The sequence below is a fragment of the Cherax quadricarinatus genome, chromosome 9 (assembly GCF_038502225.1).
Source record: "Cherax quadricarinatus isolate ZL_2023a chromosome 9, ASM3850222v1, whole genome shotgun sequence".
Lineage (NCBI taxonomy): Eukaryota > Metazoa > Arthropoda > Malacostraca > Decapoda > Parastacidae > Cherax > Cherax quadricarinatus.
In genome coordinates, this window is record NC_091300.1 from 8,933,149 (window position 1) to 8,954,843 (window position 21,695).

The following is a 21,695-nucleotide window of genomic DNA, read 5'->3' on the forward strand; positions in this document are numbered from 1 at the left end:
GAGAGAGAGAGAGAGAGAGAGAGAGAGAGAGAGAGAGAGAGAGAGAGAGAGAGAGAGAGTAAAAATGGCAGGGACACTGGTACATTGAAAACAACATCCCGAACTACCACAGAAATGATGGCGATGCATCTTTTTCCCTTGTAAACTCTCTCTCATCTCCTGTACCAGACAAAAAAAATGGCTTGAGCCAGTAGGACTGATGAAGTGCTCCTTCCTTCCAAAGTGGATGTGACTTGGACTTGACTAACTTAAGCCATTACATAGGTGCCTTAGACTTGCCTAGCATGGGCCAGTAGGCTTGCTCCTTTCTTATGTTCTTAATTCCAACACCCAAATTCCATCCCTTCCTCCTTTCTCACTCCCATTTCCCACCTCCCTTCCTTTAGTACCTCCCTCCACTCTCTCCTATCTTCTCTTTCTCATCACCCTCCCTCCCACCTGCCCTTCTCAGCACACGGATGACCTGGCTGCAGGAGCAGACGGGGTCACGACCTGTGCTACGACTCGCTCACGATATCCTCTGACCCGTCACCAAAAGAGGCGCGCCTGAGACCACTGACTGCGAGGGAGGAGGAGGGGGGAGGTGGGAGGGTCCGCAGAAGATGAATAGATGGAGGGAAGATGGAGAAGACAGATAGATAGATAGATAGATAGATAGATAGAGAGAGAGAGAGAGAGAGAGAGAGAGAGAGAGAGAGAGAGAGAGAGAGAGAGAGAGAGAGAGAGAGAGAGAGAGAGGAGTTATGTATATTGAAAATGGTATAAAATACCGACAAATCGATAGTTAAGACGCATGTGCAACAGTTAGGTATCTTTATTGTTGCAACGTTTCGCCCACACAGTAGCCTTCTTCAGTCAAATAACACGTCTGTGAGATCTACATTTTCATCTTCCACATCCTAGAGGGACTAGTACCGAACTTGCACACGAAAATCACTCACTACGAAAGCAAAAGACTTGGCAGACGATGCAACATCCCCCCAATGAAAAGCAGGGGTGTCACTAGCACGTTAAGAGACCATACAATAAGTGTCAGGGGTCCGAGACTGTTCAACTGCCTCCCAGCATACATAAGGGGGATTACCAACAGACCCCTGGCAGTCTTCAAGCTGGCACTGGACAAGCACCTAAAGTCGGTTCCTGACCAGCTGGGCTGTGGCTCGTACGTTGGTTTGCGTGCAGCCAGCAGCAACAGCCTGGTTGATCAGGCTCTGATCCACCAGGAGGCCTGGTCACAGACCGGGCCGCGGGGGCGTTGACCCCCGGAACTCTCTCCAGGTAAACTCCAGGTAAACATCACCTTCGACAGTATTTAGGGCTCGGTTCTCGTACTTGAGCTTCATATCGTTCCAGACCACGAACCTGAGGGACTGACCACCTCATATACGAGGCTGAACGACTGATTACATCAAATTTATTTTACTACTGTACCTGCTGCCTCTGTACTGGACTGAAGAAGTCTATTATGTAGGCGAAACGTTTCATAAATAAACAAACCCAGCTGTTTCACATATGTCTTAGTCTCCAGAGAGAGACAGAGAGAGGAATGAAGGAGCCAGAGAAAGATAGTGAAAGGAAGGGAAAGATTGATGGAGGGGGGAGAAAGATGTAGAGAGAGAGAGAGAGAGAGAGAGAGAGAGAGAGAGAGAGAGAGAGAGAGAGAGAGAGAGAGAGAGAGAGAGAGAGAGAGACAGAGAGACAGAGACAGAGAGAGACAGAGAGAGAGACAGACAGACAGACAGGCAGACAGACAGAGACAGAAACAGAGAGACAGAGAGACAGAGACAGAGACAGACAGAGAGTCAGACAGGCAGACAGAGAATCAGACAGAGTCAGACAGACAGACAGGAAGCCTGTCTCTTGCATCAGAGACACTGAAGGGAGAAGAAACTGATGAGTGAGCAGGTTCTTGGATGTCGGTCTTGTGCTTTCATCTTCAGCAACAGGTGGTGACCAGGGTGCCACCTCTCATACAGGTGGTGACCAGGGAGGCCACCTCTCATACAGGTGGTGACCAGGGGACCACCTCTCATACAGGTGGTGACCAGGGGACCACCTCTCCTTCCTGAGTGGTGACCAGGGGACCACCTCTCCTGGAGTGGTGACCAGGGGCCACCTCTCCTGAGTGACCAGGGGACCACCTCTCTGAGTGGTGACCAGGGGACCACCTCTCATACAGGTGGTGACCAGGGGACCACCTCTCATACAGGTGGTGACCAGGGGACCACCTCTCATACAGGTGGTGACCAGGGGACCACCTCTCATACAGGTGGTGACCAGGGGACCACCTCTCATACAGGTGGTGACCAGGGGACCACCTCTCAAACAGGTGGTGACCAGGGGACCACCTCGCATGAGTGGTGACCAGGGGACCACCTCTCCTTCAGTGGTGACCAGGGGACCACCTCTCTACCTGAGTGGTGACCAGGACCACCTCTCTACTGAGTGGTGACCAGGGGACCACCTCTCGAGTGGTGACCAGGGGACCACCTCTCCTGAGTGGTGACCAGGGGACCACCTCTCCTGAGTGGTGACCAGGGGACCACCTCTCCCTGAGTGGTGACAGGGGAGGACCTCTCATACAGGTGGTGACCAGGGGACCACCTCTCCTTATAGTGGTGACCAGGACCACCTCTCAAACAGGTGGTGACCAGGGGACCACCTCTCATACAGGTGGTGACCAGGGGACCACCTCTCATATAGGTGGTGACCAGGGGACCACCTCTCATATAGGTGGTGACCAGGGGACCACCTCTCATACAGGTGGTGACCAGGGGACCACCTCTCAAACAGGTGGTTCAGATGGGTGAGGCACACACCAGGAGACTTGAGGGAGGTCTTGTTGGGGGACTTGTAGTGGTGGTGGTGATCGGGGTGGGGGACAGGTGCGGGTGGTGGACATGTGGGAGTGGGTGACTGGTGGGGGGTGGGGGACGGGTGGGGGACAGATGGGGACGGGTGGGGGTGGGGGGTCCTTCACATGGTTGTAGGTCACACCAAAAGAAAAATGTTATTGTTTCTCCTTTTTCCTTTCTGTCTCAAGGTTGACACGCGTCACGCACCACCACCACCATCACCACCACCACCAGTCACCCACTCCCACATGTCCACCACCCGCACCTGTCCCCCACCCCGATCACCACCACCACCACCACCACCATCACCACCATCACCACCACCATCAATACCTTCACCCCCACCACTATCTCCACCACCACCACCACCACCACCAGTAACACTATCATTACCTTCACCCCCACCACTATCCCCACCTCCACCACTACCATCATCAATACCTTGACCCCCACCACTATCTCCACCACCACCACCACCACCATCAATACCTTCACCCCCACCACTATCTCCACCACCACCACCATCAATACCTTCACCCCCACCACTATCTCCACCACCACCACCACCATCAATACCTTCACCCCCACCACTATCTCCACTACCACCACCACCACCATCAATACCTTCACCTCCACCACCACCACCATCAATACCTTCACCCCCACCACTATCTCCACTACCACCACCACCACCACCATCAATACCTTCACCTCCACCACCACCACCATCAATACCTTCACCCCCACCACTATCTCCACCACCACCAGTAACACTATCATTACCTTCACCCCCACCACTATCTCCACCTCCACCACTACCACCATCAATACCTTCACCCCCACCACTATCTCCACCACTACCACCACCAGTAACACTATCATTACCTCCACCCCTACCACTACCACCACCACTAGTACTACTACCACCACCACCAGTACTACCACCACCACCACCACTACCACCAGTAGCACCATCAATACTTCCACCCCCACCACCACCACCACCAGTACTACCACCAGTACTACCACCACCACCCCCACTACCACCACACCACCACCACCACCCAGCTACACACCACCACCACTACCACCACCACCCCCACCACCCAGCTACACACCACCACCACTACCACCCCCACTACCACCACCACCACCACCACCACCCAGCTACACACCACCAACACCACACCACCACCCCCACTACCACCACACCACCACACCTGTCTCCAACAGGTGGGAGTCACAACTAACGCAGAGAGTGAAGTCATAGAGTTAATTTAAGCTCAACAGTTGGGTTTGTCACACTATAATGTCAACCTCTGAGTCAGAGAGCGAGAGAGAGAGAGAGAGAGAGAGAGAGAGAAGGGGGAAGAAAGAGAGAGAGCAAGAGCGAGAGCTAGAGCAAGAAAGAGCAAGAGCGTGAGTTACGAAGAACCACGTGTTGAATCATACGAAGAGGGCAGTAGCCTAAAGTAAAATCTCGAAGGTTCACCTTGAGTATGCACCACACCCTTGGATGTTGTGCCTCACCTCACGAGAGACTTGCGGACTCTTGCACCAGTCACACTTCCTCGTAACCTTCAACACCAGAGACATGCCAGCAACACTGCCTGGGGTCACCTGGACATGTCTTTGAATGGGGGTGTAAGAGTCAGCGTAATCTCTAGTAATGTTACCTGGCGGGTCTCAGAACAGGTTGTGAACTGACCTGGTGTACATTCTCAGCTTAGTGGCACCTGGAAGTGTACCAGGTAGTGAACCTTGCTCCTGTATACAGGTGCACAGTTCTCAGGGTTCTTACTCCAAGTTCGTGGACGCAGCCAGGACGCTCCTGTTGACTCACAACACTTATGACTTATCAAGATTGCTTTCATTAGTACATGACGCCATCAGAAATAATTTTTTTCTAGACTCAACTGAATCGTATACCTGGAGGATATCTGGAGTATAGTTGGAGGAAACCTGGAATATACCTGGAGTATACTTGAAGGATACATGGAGGATACCTGGAATATACCTAGAAGATACCTGGAGTATACCTGGAGTATACCTGGAGGATACCGGACGGAAATTTTCGGGGGTCAACGCACCCGCGTTCCGATCCCAAGACATTTTCATGGCAAAGTTAAAAGAATGCTTGCTCTCTCTCTCTCTCTCTCTCTCTCTCTCTCTCTCTCTCTCTCGTTATATAAGCTTACTGCCAACATAGTAACATCCCGTCTCGTGTGACAATGACAGTATTTTCTTTCATGTCATTTACACCCAGTAAGATGCGGTCATGTCAGCAGCCACTGAGACAATCAGCAACAGACAGCACTACGGCTGCTGGCATCAGTGTCGATAAACCGGACACATTAAGAATCTTAAAGTTGGACACATCAGCAGTGTGGTGGTACCCTAATTTATGTAATAGTGGAGGTGAAAAAAAAGTTTACCCTGTCACATTCCATCACATAGGATGGGTTACCCTGTCATTCCATCACATAGGATGGGTTACCCTGTCATTCCATCACATAGGATGGGTTACCCTGTCATTCCATCACATAGGATGGGTTACCCTGTCATTCCATCACATAGGATGGGTTACCCTGTCATTCCATCACATAGGATGGGTTACCCTGTCATTCCATCACATAGGATGGGTTACCCTGTCATTCCATTACATAGGATGGGTTACCCTGTCATTCCATCACATAGGATGGGTTACCCTGTCATTCCATCACATAGGATGGGTTACCCTGTCATTCCATCACATAGGATGGGTTACCCTGTCATTCCATCACATAGGATGGGTTACCCTGTCATTCCATCACATAGGATGGGGTTACCCTGTCATTCCATCACATAGGATGGGTTACCCTGTCATTCCATCACATAGGATGGGTTACCCTGTCATTCCATCACATAGGATGGGTTACCCTGTTATTCCATCACATAGGATGGGTTACCCTGTCATTCCATCACATAGGATGGGTTACCCTGTCATTCCATCACATAGGATGGGTTACCCTGTCATATTCCATCACATAGGATGGGTTACCCTGCCATTCCATCACATAGGATGGGCTCCCCTGTTATATTCCATCACATAGGATGGGTTCCCCTGTTATATTCCATCACATAGGATGGGTTACCCTGTCACATTCCATCACATAGGATGGGTTACCCTGTCATTCCATCACATAGGATGGGTTTCCCTGTCATATTCCATCACACAGGATGAGAGAAAGGGGGGAAGGGAGGAAGGTAGGGAGAGGAGGGATAGAGTTCAAGATGGACGGGGTAGAGATAAACAAAAAAGTGAAACGCGCGCGCGCACGCACGCACACACACACACACACACACACACACACACGCACACACACACACGCACACACACACACACACACACACACACACACACACACACACACACACACACACACACACACAGGGCGAATGAAGCCAACTACAAGAAAGGGGACTACACAGGAATGAGGAACTTCCTGAACGGGGTTCAGTGGGACAGAGAACTGGCAGGGAAGCCAGTTAATGAGATGATGGAATATGTAACAACCATGTGCAAGGAGGCTGAGGAGAGGTTTGTACCCAAGGGTAACAGGAATAATGAAAAAGCCAGGATGAGCCCATGGTTCACCCAAAGTGCAGGGAGGCAAAAACCAAGTGTGCTAGGGAATGGAAGAAATATAGAAGGCAAAGGACCCAGGAGAATAAGGAGAGCAGTCGTAGAGCCAGAAATGAATATGCACAGATAAGAAAGGAGGCCCAACGACAATATGAAAACGACATAGCAGAGAAAGCCAAATCTGACCCGAAGCTGTTATACAGCCACATCAGGAGGAAAACAACAGTCAAGGACCAGGTAATCAGGCTAAGGAAGGAAGGAGGAGAGACAACAAGAAATGACCGTGAAGTATGTGAGGAACTCAACAAGAGATTCAAAGAAGTGTTCACAGAGGAGACAGAAGGGGCTCCAGAAAGATGGAGAGGTGGGGTACACCTCACAACCGAGGAAGAAGTGAAGAGGCTTCTGAGTGAGCTAGATACCTCAAAGGCAATGGGGCCGGATAACATCTCTCCATGGGTCCTGAGAGAGGGAGCAGAGGCACTATGTGTACCCCTAACAACAATATTCAATACATCTATCGAAACAGGGAGATTGCCTGAGGCATGGAAGACAGCAAATGTAGTCCCAATCTTTAAAAAAGGAGACAGACATGAAGCACTAAACTACAGACCAGTGTCACTGACATGTATAGTATGCAAAGTCATGGAGAAGATTATCAGCAGAAGAGTGGTGAAACACCTAGAAAGGAACGATCTCATCAACAACAGCCAACATGGTTTTAGGGGCGGGAAATCCTGTGTCACAAACCTACCGGAGTTCTATGACATGTTGACAGCAGTAAGACAAGAGAGAGACGGTTGGGTGGATTGCATTTTCTTGGACTGCAAGAAGGCGTTTGACACAGTTCCACACAAGAGATTAGTGTAAAAATTGGAGAACCAAGCAGGGATAACAGGGAAGGCACTACAATGGATCAGGGAATACTTGTCAGGAAGACAACAGCGAGTCATGGTACGTGGCGAGGTGTCAGAGTGGGCGCCTGTGACCAGCGGGATCCCACAGGGTCAGTCCTAGGACCAGTGCTGTTTCTGGTATTTGTGAACGACATGACGGAAGGAATAGACTCCGAAGTGTCCATGTTTGCAGATGACGTGAAGTTGATGAGAAGAATTCATTCGATCGAAGACCAGGCAGATCTACAAAGGGATCTGGACAGGCTGCAGACCTGGTCCAGCAATTGGCTCCTGGAGTTCAATCCCATCAAGTGCAAAGTCATGAACATTGGGGAAGGGCAAAGAAGACTGCAGACGGAGTACAGTCTAGGGGGCCAGAAACTACAAGCCTCACTCAAGGAAAAAGATCTTGGGGTGAGTATAACACCAGGCACATCTCCTGAAGCGCACATCAACCAAATAACTGCTGCAGCATATGGGCGCCTAGCAAACCTCAGAACAGCATTCCGACATCTTAATAAGGAATCATTCAGGACCCTGTACACCGTGTACGTTAGGCCCATATTGGAGTATGCGGCACCAGTTTGGAACCCACACCTAGCCAAGCACGTGAAGAAACTAGAGAAAGTGCAAAGGTTTGCAACAAGACTAGTCCCAGAGCTAAGAGGTATGTCCTACGAGGAGAGGTTAAGGGAAATCAACCTGACGACACTGGAGGACAGGAGAGATATGTGGGACATGATAACGACATAGAAAATACTGAGAGGAATTGACAAGGTGGACAAAGACAGGATGTTCCAGAGATTGGACACAGTAACAAGGGGACACAGTTGGAAGTTGAAGACACAGATGACTCACAGGGATGTTAGGAAGTACTTCTTTAGCCACAGAGTAGTCAGGAAGTGGAATAGCTTGGGAAGCGATGTAGTGGAGGCAGGATCCATACATAGCTTTAAGCAGAGGTATGATAAAGCTCACGGTTCAGGGAGAGTGACCTAGTAGCGACCTGTGAAGAAGCGGGGCCAGGAGCTAGGACTCGACCCCTGCAATCTTAACTAGGTGAGTACACACACACTCGACATGTGCAACCACAATTAGGTGATTACATACACAACTAGTTGATCTAGTAACGACCAGCGAAGAGGGAGGGCCAGGAGCTACGACCAGGCCGCCTGGTTGTTGGCCTCATCGATCAAGTTGTTTGTGCCCGCATTCCAACGTATGCACCACAACTCGGCTGATCAGACACTGCTTTAAGGAATCTGCCAAGTTCACTCTTGATAAATTAGACACATGTGCAACTCTTGGGTATCTTTATTGAGGAAACGTTTCGCCACACAGTGGCTTCATCAGTCCATACAAAGGAGAATCTTGAAGAACAGGAGGAGAATGAGGTAATCAGTCCCTCAACCTTGAGTCGATGTGGTCCAGTCCATTCCATTCTATTCAAGATTGATGGACTGACCACATCGACTCAAGGTTGAGGGACTGATTACCTCATTCTCCTCCTGTTCTTCAAGATTCTCCTTTGTATGGACTGATGAAGTCACTGTGTGGCGAAACGTTTCCTCAATAAAGATACCCAAGAGTTGCACATGTGTCTAATTTATCAACGTGTCGGTTCTCTGAACCATTCATCTACAAAGTTCACTCTTGAAGACAGCCAGGGGTTTGTTGGCAGTCCCCCCCCCCTTATTCATGAAGGGAGAGTGTTGAAGAGTCGTGGACCCTCAACACTTACCGAGTTCTCTCTCAAACTCTCGCAAACACGCAGATTTGAATACAAATATAAACAGAGGTAAACACAAAGTAACTGTCACAGTCTGGCAAAGACGCTAAGAATTTTTATTGAAATGTCACGATAGACTTTTATTATAATAGACGGGAATATATGAGCAATAATATAGTGTAACAAAGCTACAATAATATGTATGCTATAAGTACTATATGTACTATATCATATGCACTTTAAAATATGTATTATTCAGTAAAAAATATATATAATGTTGGTTAAATGTTTGTGAGAGAGAGAGAGAGAGAGAGAGAGAGGATGCTGCTTCACCATCTCTGTCTTGAAGCAGTGAGACGGCTTCTAAAAATCCGGCACTCACGAGGCCACAAGAATCCGGATATACGAATGTTTGACAATCCGCGAACGACTAAGATGCGTATGCAAGTCCACACTTGCAAACAAAATAAATCCGAAGAAGAATGTTTGAGAAACTGAGAAGAGAGTTAGTTCTTGAAGTGAGAGAGAGAGAGAGAGAGAGAGAGAGAGAGAGAGAGAGAGAGAGAGAGAGAGAGAGAGAGAGAGAGAGAGAGAGAGAGAGAGAGAGAGAGAGAGAGAGAAAGAGAGAGAGAGAGAGAGAAAGAGAAAGAGTGAGAGGATCGATGGTACAGTGTACTTGAGAGTCTAGCCAAGAGGTGCTGGACTTTAGTCTCTGTGGGGACAGTGTACTACGGAGACTTATTTAAATTGTCTGCACATTCCTCATAAGACATCTATTAAATGAGTGATGGTGACTGTATGTTTCTTTTTTTTTTGGGGGGGGGGAGGGGGTGTTCCCTACTTCGGTGCGACACAGCCACTGTGTTAAAAAAAAAGGTATTAAAATGAATAGTAGATTTCTGATTATTTATGGTAAAAGCTCTAAACCTGTTGGGGCCGTACAGTGCCCCTGGTGAATGGGAGGCAGTCAGATTTAATCCGAGGAATGAGGGGTAGCTTAAATCCCTTGAATCAAGATCCCTTGACCAGCATCGAGGCACTAACCTTAAAGGCAGTAGATTCTTGAGATTAAGTACACGTGTCTCGCATCGCTGTGAGATGCAACAAAAGATATGCGGCCGCATATACCGCAGCCTCAGTTACCTCAGCGCAGCCTCAGCTACCTCAGCGTAGCCTCAGCTACCTCAGCGTAGCCTCAGCTACCTCAGCGTAGCCTCAGCTACCTCAGCGTAGCCTCAGCTACCTCAGCGCGCGCTGTTAACACGCCTAAATATTACCAATGAATATCTGAAACGAATCAGGAGAGGCAGTCACAGGTTATCACATGGAAATTATTATCAGAATTTCCTCAATAAAAATGGCACCTATATACACAGAACAAAATCAACCCGAACCTTCCTCTAAGTTTTCAAGGTTTAAAACCGATCGAAAGAGGAATTTTTCAGCTATAACCCGAAAAACAACATGTTTAATAAAAACTGGCAAATTGAAACTTACAAAACTCAAAATCAATGCAAAACTTCGTCAAAGGAAAACGAACCAGTGGTAAAAGTGTGAAGCCAACCGGGAGAGGCGTTCTCCAGGTTTCTAACAGAATGCAACATTTCCATATTAATTAGCAAATTGGCAAATTTTAGACCTACGGCAGCGCTGTATGACCCTTATGGGTTTAGAAACACATCATCCTTTTCACATGATGTATCAGCCATTAAAGACTGACTTAGTTCAAAAGAGGCAAAGTCAAGTTATTTCACAGGAAAACACAACAAAATCCCATTTTTTAAATGAAAGTGTCACTTACAGATTCCAGCAATAACAACAACTTTCTAAGTAGGATATTATCTCAGAGTCGACCGAATGCCTGTGAGAATTGTCTGGTTCCAATTTCAATTTGTCATATTTTGGTAGACATTCCTGTCTTCCAGCGAGCACGCAGAATTTACCTCCGACGTCGTCACCGCTCTAACAAACTTTATCTTCCCTCCTCGCTGACAGCCCCACCATTGACAGACTCCCTCTTTGACTCACTGACAGCAATAACTTTATTGCACCAACTTTGAGTATACTCTCTTCAGCACTCTTCACTGACCTTACCTCAGTTATATTCTCCACCCTCGCTGATCTCTGATCAAGCTAGGCCTGGTCTCAGACCGAGCCGTGGGGGCGTTGACCCCTGCAACCCTCCCCAGGTATACTCCAGGTATAATCAAGTTATTATACCTTATCTGGAGAGTTTATCTGGAGAGAGTTCCGGGGGTCAACGCCCCCGCGGCCCGGTCTGTGACCAGGCCTCCTTAGGTCAGTGTCCCAGGATGCGACCCACACCAGTCGACTAACACCCAGGTATCCATTTTACTGATGGGGAACAGACAACAGGTGGAAAGAAACACGTCCAATGTTTCTACTCTGGCTGGGAATCGAACCCAGACCCTCGCCGTGTGAAGCGAGAGCGTTAACCACCAGGCCACCAGAGCCCTTTAGCTCATCCTACCCTGCAGCGCTGTATGAATCTTATAGGTTTAATACTTAGTTATAATCATAATAATCTCACTATGATACACCAGTGTTGAGAGTTTGAAGCCGGTCAGTCGAGGCTTCAAACCTACTTCACGAAAAGCAAATCTAGGAATGGTCTACATAAAACTGACCAGAGGACACCTGCGCATGCCAAGAGTTACACAAACCTTTTCCCCTAGTTACAGCATTCAGGGTTTGAAGCGGATCGGATGAGGAAGACGGAAAAAACAAATTCAGGTAACTAGTACACGGGAAAGCTAGCAACATTTGCTCAACAAAAGCCTACGTCTCATACGTGTAGCAGCAACCGTTAATATTTCAAATTTAATTAATTTATTTTTTCTCGCTTTTTTTTTTAATATTCACTTAAATTTCATAGTTCTAGAAGCATTTGTCTGAGAGAATGTAATCTTCACCCTGACACCTATCGTCACAGGAAGGAACTTATCGTTTCTAGAGGGAACCTATCGTCTCTGGAAGGACCGTATCATCTCTGGAGGGGAACCTATCGTCTCTGGGGGTAACCTATCGTCTCAAGAGTGAGGACCTATCATCTTCGGAGGGAATCTGTCGTCTCTGGAGGGAAAACCTATTGTTGCCAGTACTATTTCATTCAAAACAAGTACTAATCCCTTGTTGGGTCACCCCTAATGGGAAAAAAACTATCGCTTCTAATAGCAGCCTATCACCTATGATATATCTGGGGGAAGAGGGGAGAGAGGAGGGGAAGCCCCAGAGTGGCAGTGTCAAAGGTCACTCGGAGAACTCTGAAGCTAGTCAGAGTGTAACGTGCAGGCGGGAGGGTCAACGGGAGAGGTTCTCCTGCATCAACGGACGCCGCGTCCTTTCTGAGCGGCTGGAGTCCCCACGCACTGGGGACCCCGTTTCGTTTTTTTTTTTTTTGAGCTCTTGCAGCGGCGCTGTACAATCCCTGCAGGTTTAGCGCTTATCCTTGATAATAATAATAATAATAATAATAATAATAATAATAATAATAATAATAATAATAATAATAATAATAATAATAATGATAATTTCGCTCTCGCAGGATTCACCCTGTTTGGCCAGACTTGCGTTAAACCTGTTACATGCCTGTTTGTCTGTTTGCCTGTTTGTCGACATCTGTCTGTTTTCCCTATTTTTCTTTTCTTATGTTGTTTCTTGTTTTGCGCATTCTCTTGTTTGCACTGTTCACTGTTTACGGGTTTTGTTTGTGTTTACATGAAGTCCAGCATCCCGTCTAAGTGCACAGGTCGACAGTGCTGTCTACCTGCACAGGTTGACAGTAACGTCTATCTACGCAGACTGACAGTACCATCTATCTACACAAGTTGACAGTACTGTCTACCTGCACAGGTTGACAGTAACGTCTATCTACGCAGACTGACAGTACCATCTATCTACACAAGTTGACAGTACCGTCACCTGCTCCAGGCTCCTCCTCCTCTTACACTACGCCCAGGCAATAGCGTATATTTTTATTTTATTTTTACTTGGCAACAGTTACTGGTTGTCAAGTTCAGATAACGAGAGTGAGATAGTGTGTGTGTGTGTGTGTGTGTGTATGTGTGTGTGTGTGTGTGTGTGTGTGTGTGTGTGTGTGTGTGTGTGTGTGTGTGTGTGTGTGTGTGTAAGTGTAAACACGATGTCAGTCATCCTGGGAGACCTGACCTGGCAGCCGCTCGTCAAGTAGTGTTTCACAAAGGATTTGATCCTCAGCTGTTTTCCGAGCGTATTTCCTTTCGCCCAGCGCTCTCACGGGGTATTCGATTCCACTCATTGAGACAAAAGACTCTCGTGACCCATTTCTCTCTCTGAAAAGGGCACTTGAGAGGGAAGCATTAATCTCCCGGCTTTCCCACTGCCCGAACCTACAAAACTCAATACTGTGGACTTGTTGACTAAAAAAATCAGAGATCAAAGTTAAATCTATAAAAAAAAATGATGTTTGACGTTTTAATACGTAGAAAGTGAGCACCTTGACGCTGGTGAATGGCTCTACATTCAAAGAATCGGAGCTATCCTCTCCTTCCTGTCATCAGACCTTCTGATGTTGGGTGCCGGCCTATCCGCTTCAGTTTGGAATGTACGGTAGGAGTGAGGGAGTGTCTCTAGCACGAGGAGTTATGCGGTGGAAGGAAGAGACGAGGCTCCTTCAAGCTGGCTGCAGGCGGGTGGTCTTCAGAGTGTGAAACCACTTCTGAAACCAGTGGACCACTTTACCGTAAGTGAACATTGCCAGCACAATTGAGGGTGTTTCTCACTGTAAAAAATCACTGTATATAAACCCCACACAGTGCCAATATCCTCTCCCCTTCTTATTTAATTAAAACTCTGTCTATAAGTGCACAACTGCAAGGTTTTCGTTACTAACGAAATGAATAATTATATTCTTTGTATGTTACTTTTCCCCATAATATTTCCGTGATAATGAAAGTACCGCTTAAATGTAGTTTTAAGAGGTGTAAAGTGATCTACCTGGAGGTGAAGGAGGTGGGACGGGTCTCGGGGGCGCTGACTCCCACTCACACCACTAGAAAATAAGATAGTTCTATGGCGAGGGGGAGATGCCGCCAGTGACGACAGCCTTCAGGTCTGTCTCAAGACAGCGTCCAGATCTGGCTCAACACAGCCTCCAGGTCTGGCTCAACACAGCCTCCGGGTCTGGCTCAACACAGCCTCCGGGTCTGGCTCAAGACAGCCTCCAGGTTTCAAGACAGCCACTGGCTGGCCACAACCACCGCGTCGTATTTCATGTGTCAACATTACTAATCCACAGAAAGGCAGGAAATCTGCCGGCCCTCTAAGCTATGTGGAACCCAGCTGATCACTGCTTCAGTGGACGAGAGAGAGAGAGAGAGAGAGAGAGAGAGAGAGAGAGAGAGAGAGAGAGAGAGAGAGAGAGAGAGAGAGAGAGAGAGAGAGAGAGAGAGAGAGAGACAGACAGACAGACAGACAGACAGACAGACAGAAAGACACAAACAAACAGAAGCAGCCAGCCAGCCATGATTAGAGGCAGGTCTTGAGGTAGCTGGGACAGAACACAATAACTGGATGGAGGTAAACTCTCGTAAAACCGCATATTTCGCAATTCAGCTTGTAAGTGGGAATCTGTGAAAACAACCACAAGTCCACAAACTACAACCACAAGCCCACAAACCACAACCACAACAACCACAGATGTTACCATAACCCAGAAAAACTACAACTTCACTTGTTGATGCACTCACTCGGTAGTCACGTTATTTGCAACCCCCCCCCCCCAAAAAAAAAAAAAAAATACAAGGCAACACACGTCGAGGTAGAGAAAAGAGGAGCAGGGTGATAGAGGTGGCGATTAACTTCAAATAAATGAGGCCATAAGTAAGCTAATTATTTACTACCATGACTTTTTTTTATGGGTAGGAAGACCTCCTCCTCCTCCTCCTCCTCTTCCTAATCCTCCTCCTCCTCCTTCCTCCCTTCACCTAACATCTTCCCTTCCTCTACTCCAACCTCCAGCACATCAACTTTTAATGGAATACCTGACGATATCCTCAGCGCCCTGCTGAAGTCTGTCTCCTCAGGCTGACATATTTCACTTAGACAAATGCTGTGTGATAGAATATTACAGATGCGTAAAGTCAGTACCCGATCAACCAGGCTGTGGCTCATACGCTGGACTCCATGCGGCTATCAGTAACAGCCTGGTTGATCAGGCCCCGATACACCGGGAGGCCTGGTTAAGGACTGGGCCGCGGGGGCGTTGACCCTCGGAACACACTTCATGTAAAGAAAAAATAGCTAGCTTTTGTTTCCACTACGTAAATGTATAGAACAGAATAGCAGCACACTGCAGATGTATCGCCCAACAGAAGACTTCAGTCTCATTGACTTCATAAGTTGCTGTATATTTGGGTACATCATTCTCCATTTAATACGTCAGATTTTGAACGTTGTGCTCAACGTCAATTTCTAACTCTTCTATTTTCTCCCCCAGATGCTATTTTGTTTTAAGTAGGTTTAGACTTAGCTCGATAATGTTTGGGTGGTTCAGGTTGAGGAACCCTGTGAGAACCCTGGGTTCAACCACAAATGAGTAGATCACAAATAAAACTGGCCGCTATGCGTCTGGCAACGAACTGGTTGTGGGGGTAAACTAGGAAACATTGAATTCTGAACTTGTCTCCCCACCTCTCTCTCTCTCTCTCTCTCTCTCTCTCTCTCTCTCTCTCTCTCTCTTGGGCAGGAGGTGGTGGGTGCTTGGTCACCTCCTCCTCCAACCTGAATCATAACTTTCAGGCGAGTCAGTTGAGGAGTGGGCTCACCCGCCTCAGCCAGAACCACTGGTCTGCGAGGTGCTACTCTCAGTGTAGGCTCTAACGTGCACTTGACAGGTGAAAACACCTTTTAATAAAGATTTCTCCATGCCTTAGGCCTACTCATCCACCTCGTGATTTTTGTAATTACCAGGGGTGTGGTAAAGTATCTATATCATTAAAAAAAATGGTATCGTCCCGACTCTAAGAATTACCGGGGTGCCTGAAGGAACCTCCTGGAACTTTTAGGTCTCTCTTTTAAAAGTGACCATTTTAATGGTCTTTCTAACTGATGTAAGTTAGTTAAACTTGTGACGGTTTTTACTGTGTGATACGTTAGTGTTATTAGTAATTAATATTCGTGTTAGTAATTACTAATGTTATGGTTAGTAGTTATTATTGTGCGTTATGTTTGTGATCTTACCTATTATTTGTGTTACGTTTGTTTTACAACGAGTGTGTTTGTTTGTGTGTGTTGTATATATTGTTGTTTTGACGAGATCACTTGAGTTATCTCCTAAGTTAGAGCGACCTTGTATCAACTTGTAACCTTACTCCAGTCCACTCCCTCCAGTCCACTCCATACAGTCCACTCCCTCCAGTCCACTCCCTCCAGTCCACTCCCTCCAGTCCACTCCCTCCAGTCCACTCCATCCAGTCCACTCCATCCAGTCCACTCCATCCAGTCCGCTCTCTCTAGTCTAGTCCATTTCCTCCAGTCCACTCTCTCCAGTTCATTTCCTCCAGTCCACTCCCTCCAGTCCACTCCCTCCAGTCCACTCCATCCAGTCCACTCCATCCAGTCCACTCCATCCAGTCCACTCCATCCAGTCCACTCTCTCCAGTCCATTCCATCCAGTCCACTCCCTCCAGTCCACTCCATCCAGTCCACTCCATCCAGTCCACTCCATCCAGTCCACTCCATCCAGTCCACTCCATCCAGTCCACTCCCTCCAATCCATTCCATCCAGTCCACTCCATCCAGCCCACTCCCTCCAGCCCACTCCCTCCAGTCAACTCCATCCAGTCAACTCTCTCCAGTCCATTCACTCTAGCCTACTAGTAATACCACTGATGTCACTGATGTCAGCTAGACCTGTATACCTTGTACATATACTTGTAGAAATAAAGATTACTACTATTGCTACTTTGCATTACTACTGCTACTATTATTCCTATTGGCACTATTACTGACGCTGCCGCTTCAGTTACTGCAACTGTTGTCACTGCCACAACGACTATTACCGCCGCTATTATAACTAAAATTTTCTAACATCGACCCCTCAACTACATCTTAAATTTACGAACGTCAGATTTCTGTGTGTGTATGTACTCACCTAATTGTAGTTGCAGGGGTCGAGTCATAGCTCCTGGCCCTGCCTCTTCAATGATGTGTGTGTGTACTCACCTAGTTGAGGCTGCAGGGGTCGAGTCCAAGCTCCTGGCTCTGCCTCTTCACTGGTCGCTACTAGGTCACTCTCCCTGAACCAGGAGCTTTATCGTACCTCTGCTTAAAGCTATGTATGGATCCTGCCTCCACTACATCGCTTCCCAAACTATTCAACTTCCTGACTACTCTGTGGCTGAAGAAATACTTCCTAACATCCCTGTGATTCATCTGTGTCTTCAGCTTCCAACTGTGTCCCCGTGTTGCTGTGTCCAATCTCTGGAACATCCTGCCTTTGTCCACCCTGTCAATTCCTATCAGTATTTTGTAAGTCGTTATCATGTCCCCCCAATCTCTCCTATCCTCCAGTGTCGTCAGGTTGATTTCCCTTAACCTCTCCTCGTAGGACATACCTCTTAGCTCTAGGACTAGTCTTGTTGCAAACTTTTGCACTTTCTCTAGTTTCTTTACGTGCTTGGCTAGGTGTAGGTTCCAGACTGGTGCCGCATACTCCAATATGGGCCTAACGTACACGGTGCCTGAACGATTCCTTATTAAGATGTCGGAATGCTGTTCTGAGGTTTGCTAGGCGCCCATATGCTGCAGCAGTTATTTGGTTGATCCGCGCTTCAAGAGATGTGCCTGGTGTTATACTCACCCCAAGATCTTTTTCCTTGAGTGAGGTTTGTAGTCTCTGGCCCCCCTAGACTGTACTCCGTCTACGGTTTTCTTTGCCCTTCCCCAATTTTTATGACTTTGCACTTGGTGGGATTGAACTCCAGGAGCTAATTGCTGGACCAGGTCTGCAGCCTGTCCAGATCCCTTTGTAGTTCTGCCTGGTCTTCGATCGAATGAATTCTTCTCATCAACTTCACGTCATCTGCAAACAGGGACACCTCGGAGTTTATTCCTTCCGTCATGTCGTTCACAAATACCAGAAACAGCACTGGTCCTAGGACTGACCCCTGTGGGACCCCGCTGATCACAGGTGCCCACTCTGACACCTCGCCACGTACCATTACTCGCTGCTGTCTTCCTGACAAGTATTCCCTGATCCATTGTAGTGCCTTCCCTGTTATCACTGCTTGGTCCTCCAATTTTTGCACTAATCTCTTGTGTGGAACTGTGTCAAACGCCTTCTTGCAGTCCAAGAAAATGCAATCCACCCAACCCTCTCTCTCTTGTCTTACTGCAGTCACCATGTCATAGAACTCCAGTAGGTTTGTGACACAGGATTTCCCGTCCCTGAAACCATGTTGGCTAGTGTTGATGAGATCATTCCTTTCTAGGTGTTCCACCACTCTTCTCCTGATAATCTTCTCCATGATTTTGCATACTATACATGTCAGTGACACTGGTCTGTAGTTTAGTGCTTCATGTCTGTCTCCTTTTTTAAAGATTGGGACTACATTTGCTGTCTTCCATGCCTCAGGCAATCTCCCTGTTTCGATAAATGTATTGAATATTGTTGTTAGGGGTACACATAGCGCCTCTGCTCCCTCTCTCAATACCCATGGGGAGATGTTATCTGGCCCCATTGCCTTTGAGGTATCTAGCTCACTCAGAAGCTTCTTCACTTCTTCCTCGGTTGTGTGCACTGGGTGGTGTGCCCCACCTCTCCATTTTTCTTGTGCCCCTTCTGTCTCCTCCGTGAACACTTCTTTGAATCTCTTGTTGAGTTCTTCACATACTTCACTGTCATTTCTTGTTGTCTCTCCTCCTTCCTTCCTTAGCCTGATTACCTGGTCCTAGACTGTTGTTTTCCTCCTGATGTGGCTGTATAACAGCTTCGGGTCCGATTTGGCTTTCTCTGCTATGTCGTTTTCATATTGTCGTGTGTGTTTGTGTGTGTGTGTGTGTGTGTGTGTGTGTGTGTGTGTGTGTGTGTGTGTGTGTGTGTGTGTGTGTGTGTGTGTGTGTGTGTGTGTGTGTGTTAACTCACCTAGTCACTTGTAAATTATCACAGGTTCACCGGGCAAAACCGAACCTTCTTATTTTTTGTAGACTTGTTAAGAATTCACAATGGATGAGTCACCCTGACTACTGTCTCTGCGGTACTGTAACTACAGTGTGTTGTTGTTGTTGTTGGGTTGTTGAGTTTTGAGACTGGTGTTGTTGCGGGTTCAATGGTGGTGGTGGGGTGGTGTTGTGTTACAGTGTGTGATGTTGTTGTTGTGGTGTTGTGATGTTGTTGTTGGTGGTGGTGGTGGTGATGGTGGTGTTGTTGGTGGTGGTGGTGGTGGTGATGGTGGTGATGGTGGTGTTGTTGGTGGTGATGGTGGTGTTGTTGTTGGTGGTGGTGGTGATGGTGGTGTTGTTGTTGGTGGTGGTGGTGATGGTGGTGTTGTTGTTGGTGGTGGTGGTGATGGTGGTGTTGTTGTTGGTGGTGGTGGTGATGGTGGTGTTGTTGGTGGTGGTGGTGATGGTGGTGGTGGTGATGGTGGTGTTGTTGGTGGTGGTGGTGGTGATGGTGGTGTTGTTGGTGGTGGTGGTGGTGATGGTGGTGTTGTTGGTGGTGGTGGTGGTGATGGTGGTGTTGTTGGTGGCGGTGGTGGTGATGGTGGTGTTGTTGTTGGTGGTGGTGGTGATGGTGGTGTTGTTGGTGGTGGTGGTGGTGGTGTTGGTGTTGTTGTTGTTGGTGGTGGTGGTGGTGGTGTTGGTGGTGGTGGTGGTGGTGTTGGTGGTGTTGTTGTTGGTGGTGGTGCTGTTGTTGTTGTTGCTGTTGTTGTTGCTGTTGGTGTTGTTTTTGTTGTTGTTGTTGTTGCTGTTGTTGTTGTTGTGAGAAGACATGTTTTTGGATGTACACAGGAAGCGAAAAAAAAATATATATTGACATCTGGCGTTGCATATAAAAACTATTTAGGTGAAATCTGCATTCTGGCGACCGTTCATTACTATGATTATTATAATCATAACTCAGCGCTAAACCCGCAAGGGTCAGACAGGACCGTACATTAAAGGTATGCCTTGTATTTTGCCTTACAAGTTTATGTATTTCAGGTCTCTGTAATGCATTTCAGGTCTCTGTAATGCATTTCAGGTCTCAGTAATGCATTTCAGGTCTCTGTAATGCATTTCAGGTCTCTGTAATGCATTTCAGGTCTCTGTAATGCATTTCAGGTCTCAGTAATGCATTTCAGGTCTCTGTAATGCGTTCCAGGTCTCAGTAATGCATTCCAGGTCTCTGTAATGCATTCCAGGTCTCTGTAATGTATTTCAGGTCTCTGTAATGCGTTCCAGGTCTCAGTAATGCATTCCAGGTCTCTGTAATGCATTCCAGGTCTCTGTAATGTATTTCAGTCTCTGTAATGCGTTCCAGGTCTCAGTAATGCATTCCAGGTCTCTGTAATGCATTTCAGGTTTCTGTAATGCGTTCCAGGTCTCAGTAATGCATTCCAGGTCTCTGTAATATATTCCAGGTCTCTGGGATGTATTCCAGGTCTCTGTAATGCATTCCAGGTCTCAGTAATGCATTCCAGGTCTCTAATATATTCCAGGTCTCTGTGATGTATTCCAGGTCTCTGTAATGCATTCCAGGTCTCTGTAATGCGTTCCAGGTCTCAGTAATGCATTCCAGGTCTCTGTAATGTATTCCAGGTCTCTGTGATGTATTCCAGGTCTCTGTAATGTATTCCAGGTCTCTGTGATGTATTCCAGGTCTCTGTAATATATTCCAGTTCTCCTTAAGGAAAGAAGGGCATATATCCGTGTATGTATTGCATCAACTTCCTCTTAAGTTTGCCAAAGTTAGTATTGCATCTACAATTCTTTTCCTAAGTTTCTTACCATTAATTCACGTTTCAGAATTGTTTTTTCGTAGGGAGAGAGAGAGAGAGAGAGAGAGAGAGAGAGAGAGAGAGAGAGAGAGAGAGAGAGAGAGAGAGAGCAAAACTGCAAGCTCTGGGAATTGCAGGCTCTACGCTATGTCTCCTCAGTGATTACCTTCATGGTAGATCTCTAATGGTAGTTCTCAATGGAACGGAATCAGCAAGGCATCCTATTGGGGCAAGTGTTCCACAAGGAAGCGTGCTGGGACCATTGTTATGGAATGTCTACTTCAACGACCTTCTTCATCTCATCCCAGAATCACATGCATATGCAGACGACTGTACACTGACATTCACTTATCCAAGAGAAGAAATGCTAGCTGCTCTAAGCTACATCAATCACCAGCTAAGAGCTATATCAGCTTGGGGAAATAGATGGCAAGTAACATTTGCACCTGAGAGAACGCAAATGATCGTCTCTAGGCACCATGATGGTAATGCTAGTGGAGTAGGAAGGATGAATGGGAGGGTGTTGGCACCTGGAGAAGAAGTTGATATCCTTGGGGTGAAATTTGACTCCAAACTGACCATGAAAAACCACGTTGTAAATCTTGCAAACAA

At 47.3% G+C, this 21,695-nt stretch overlaps 1 long non-coding RNA gene across 1 annotated transcript in view; it reads left to right on the plus strand.

Moving 5' to 3' along the window:
• Positions 1-21,695, plus strand: part of LOC138852487 (uncharacterized) — a 206,967-nt gene that overhangs the window by 39,554 nt on the left and 145,718 nt on the right. The gene's annotated exons all lie outside the window — the stretch shown is intronic.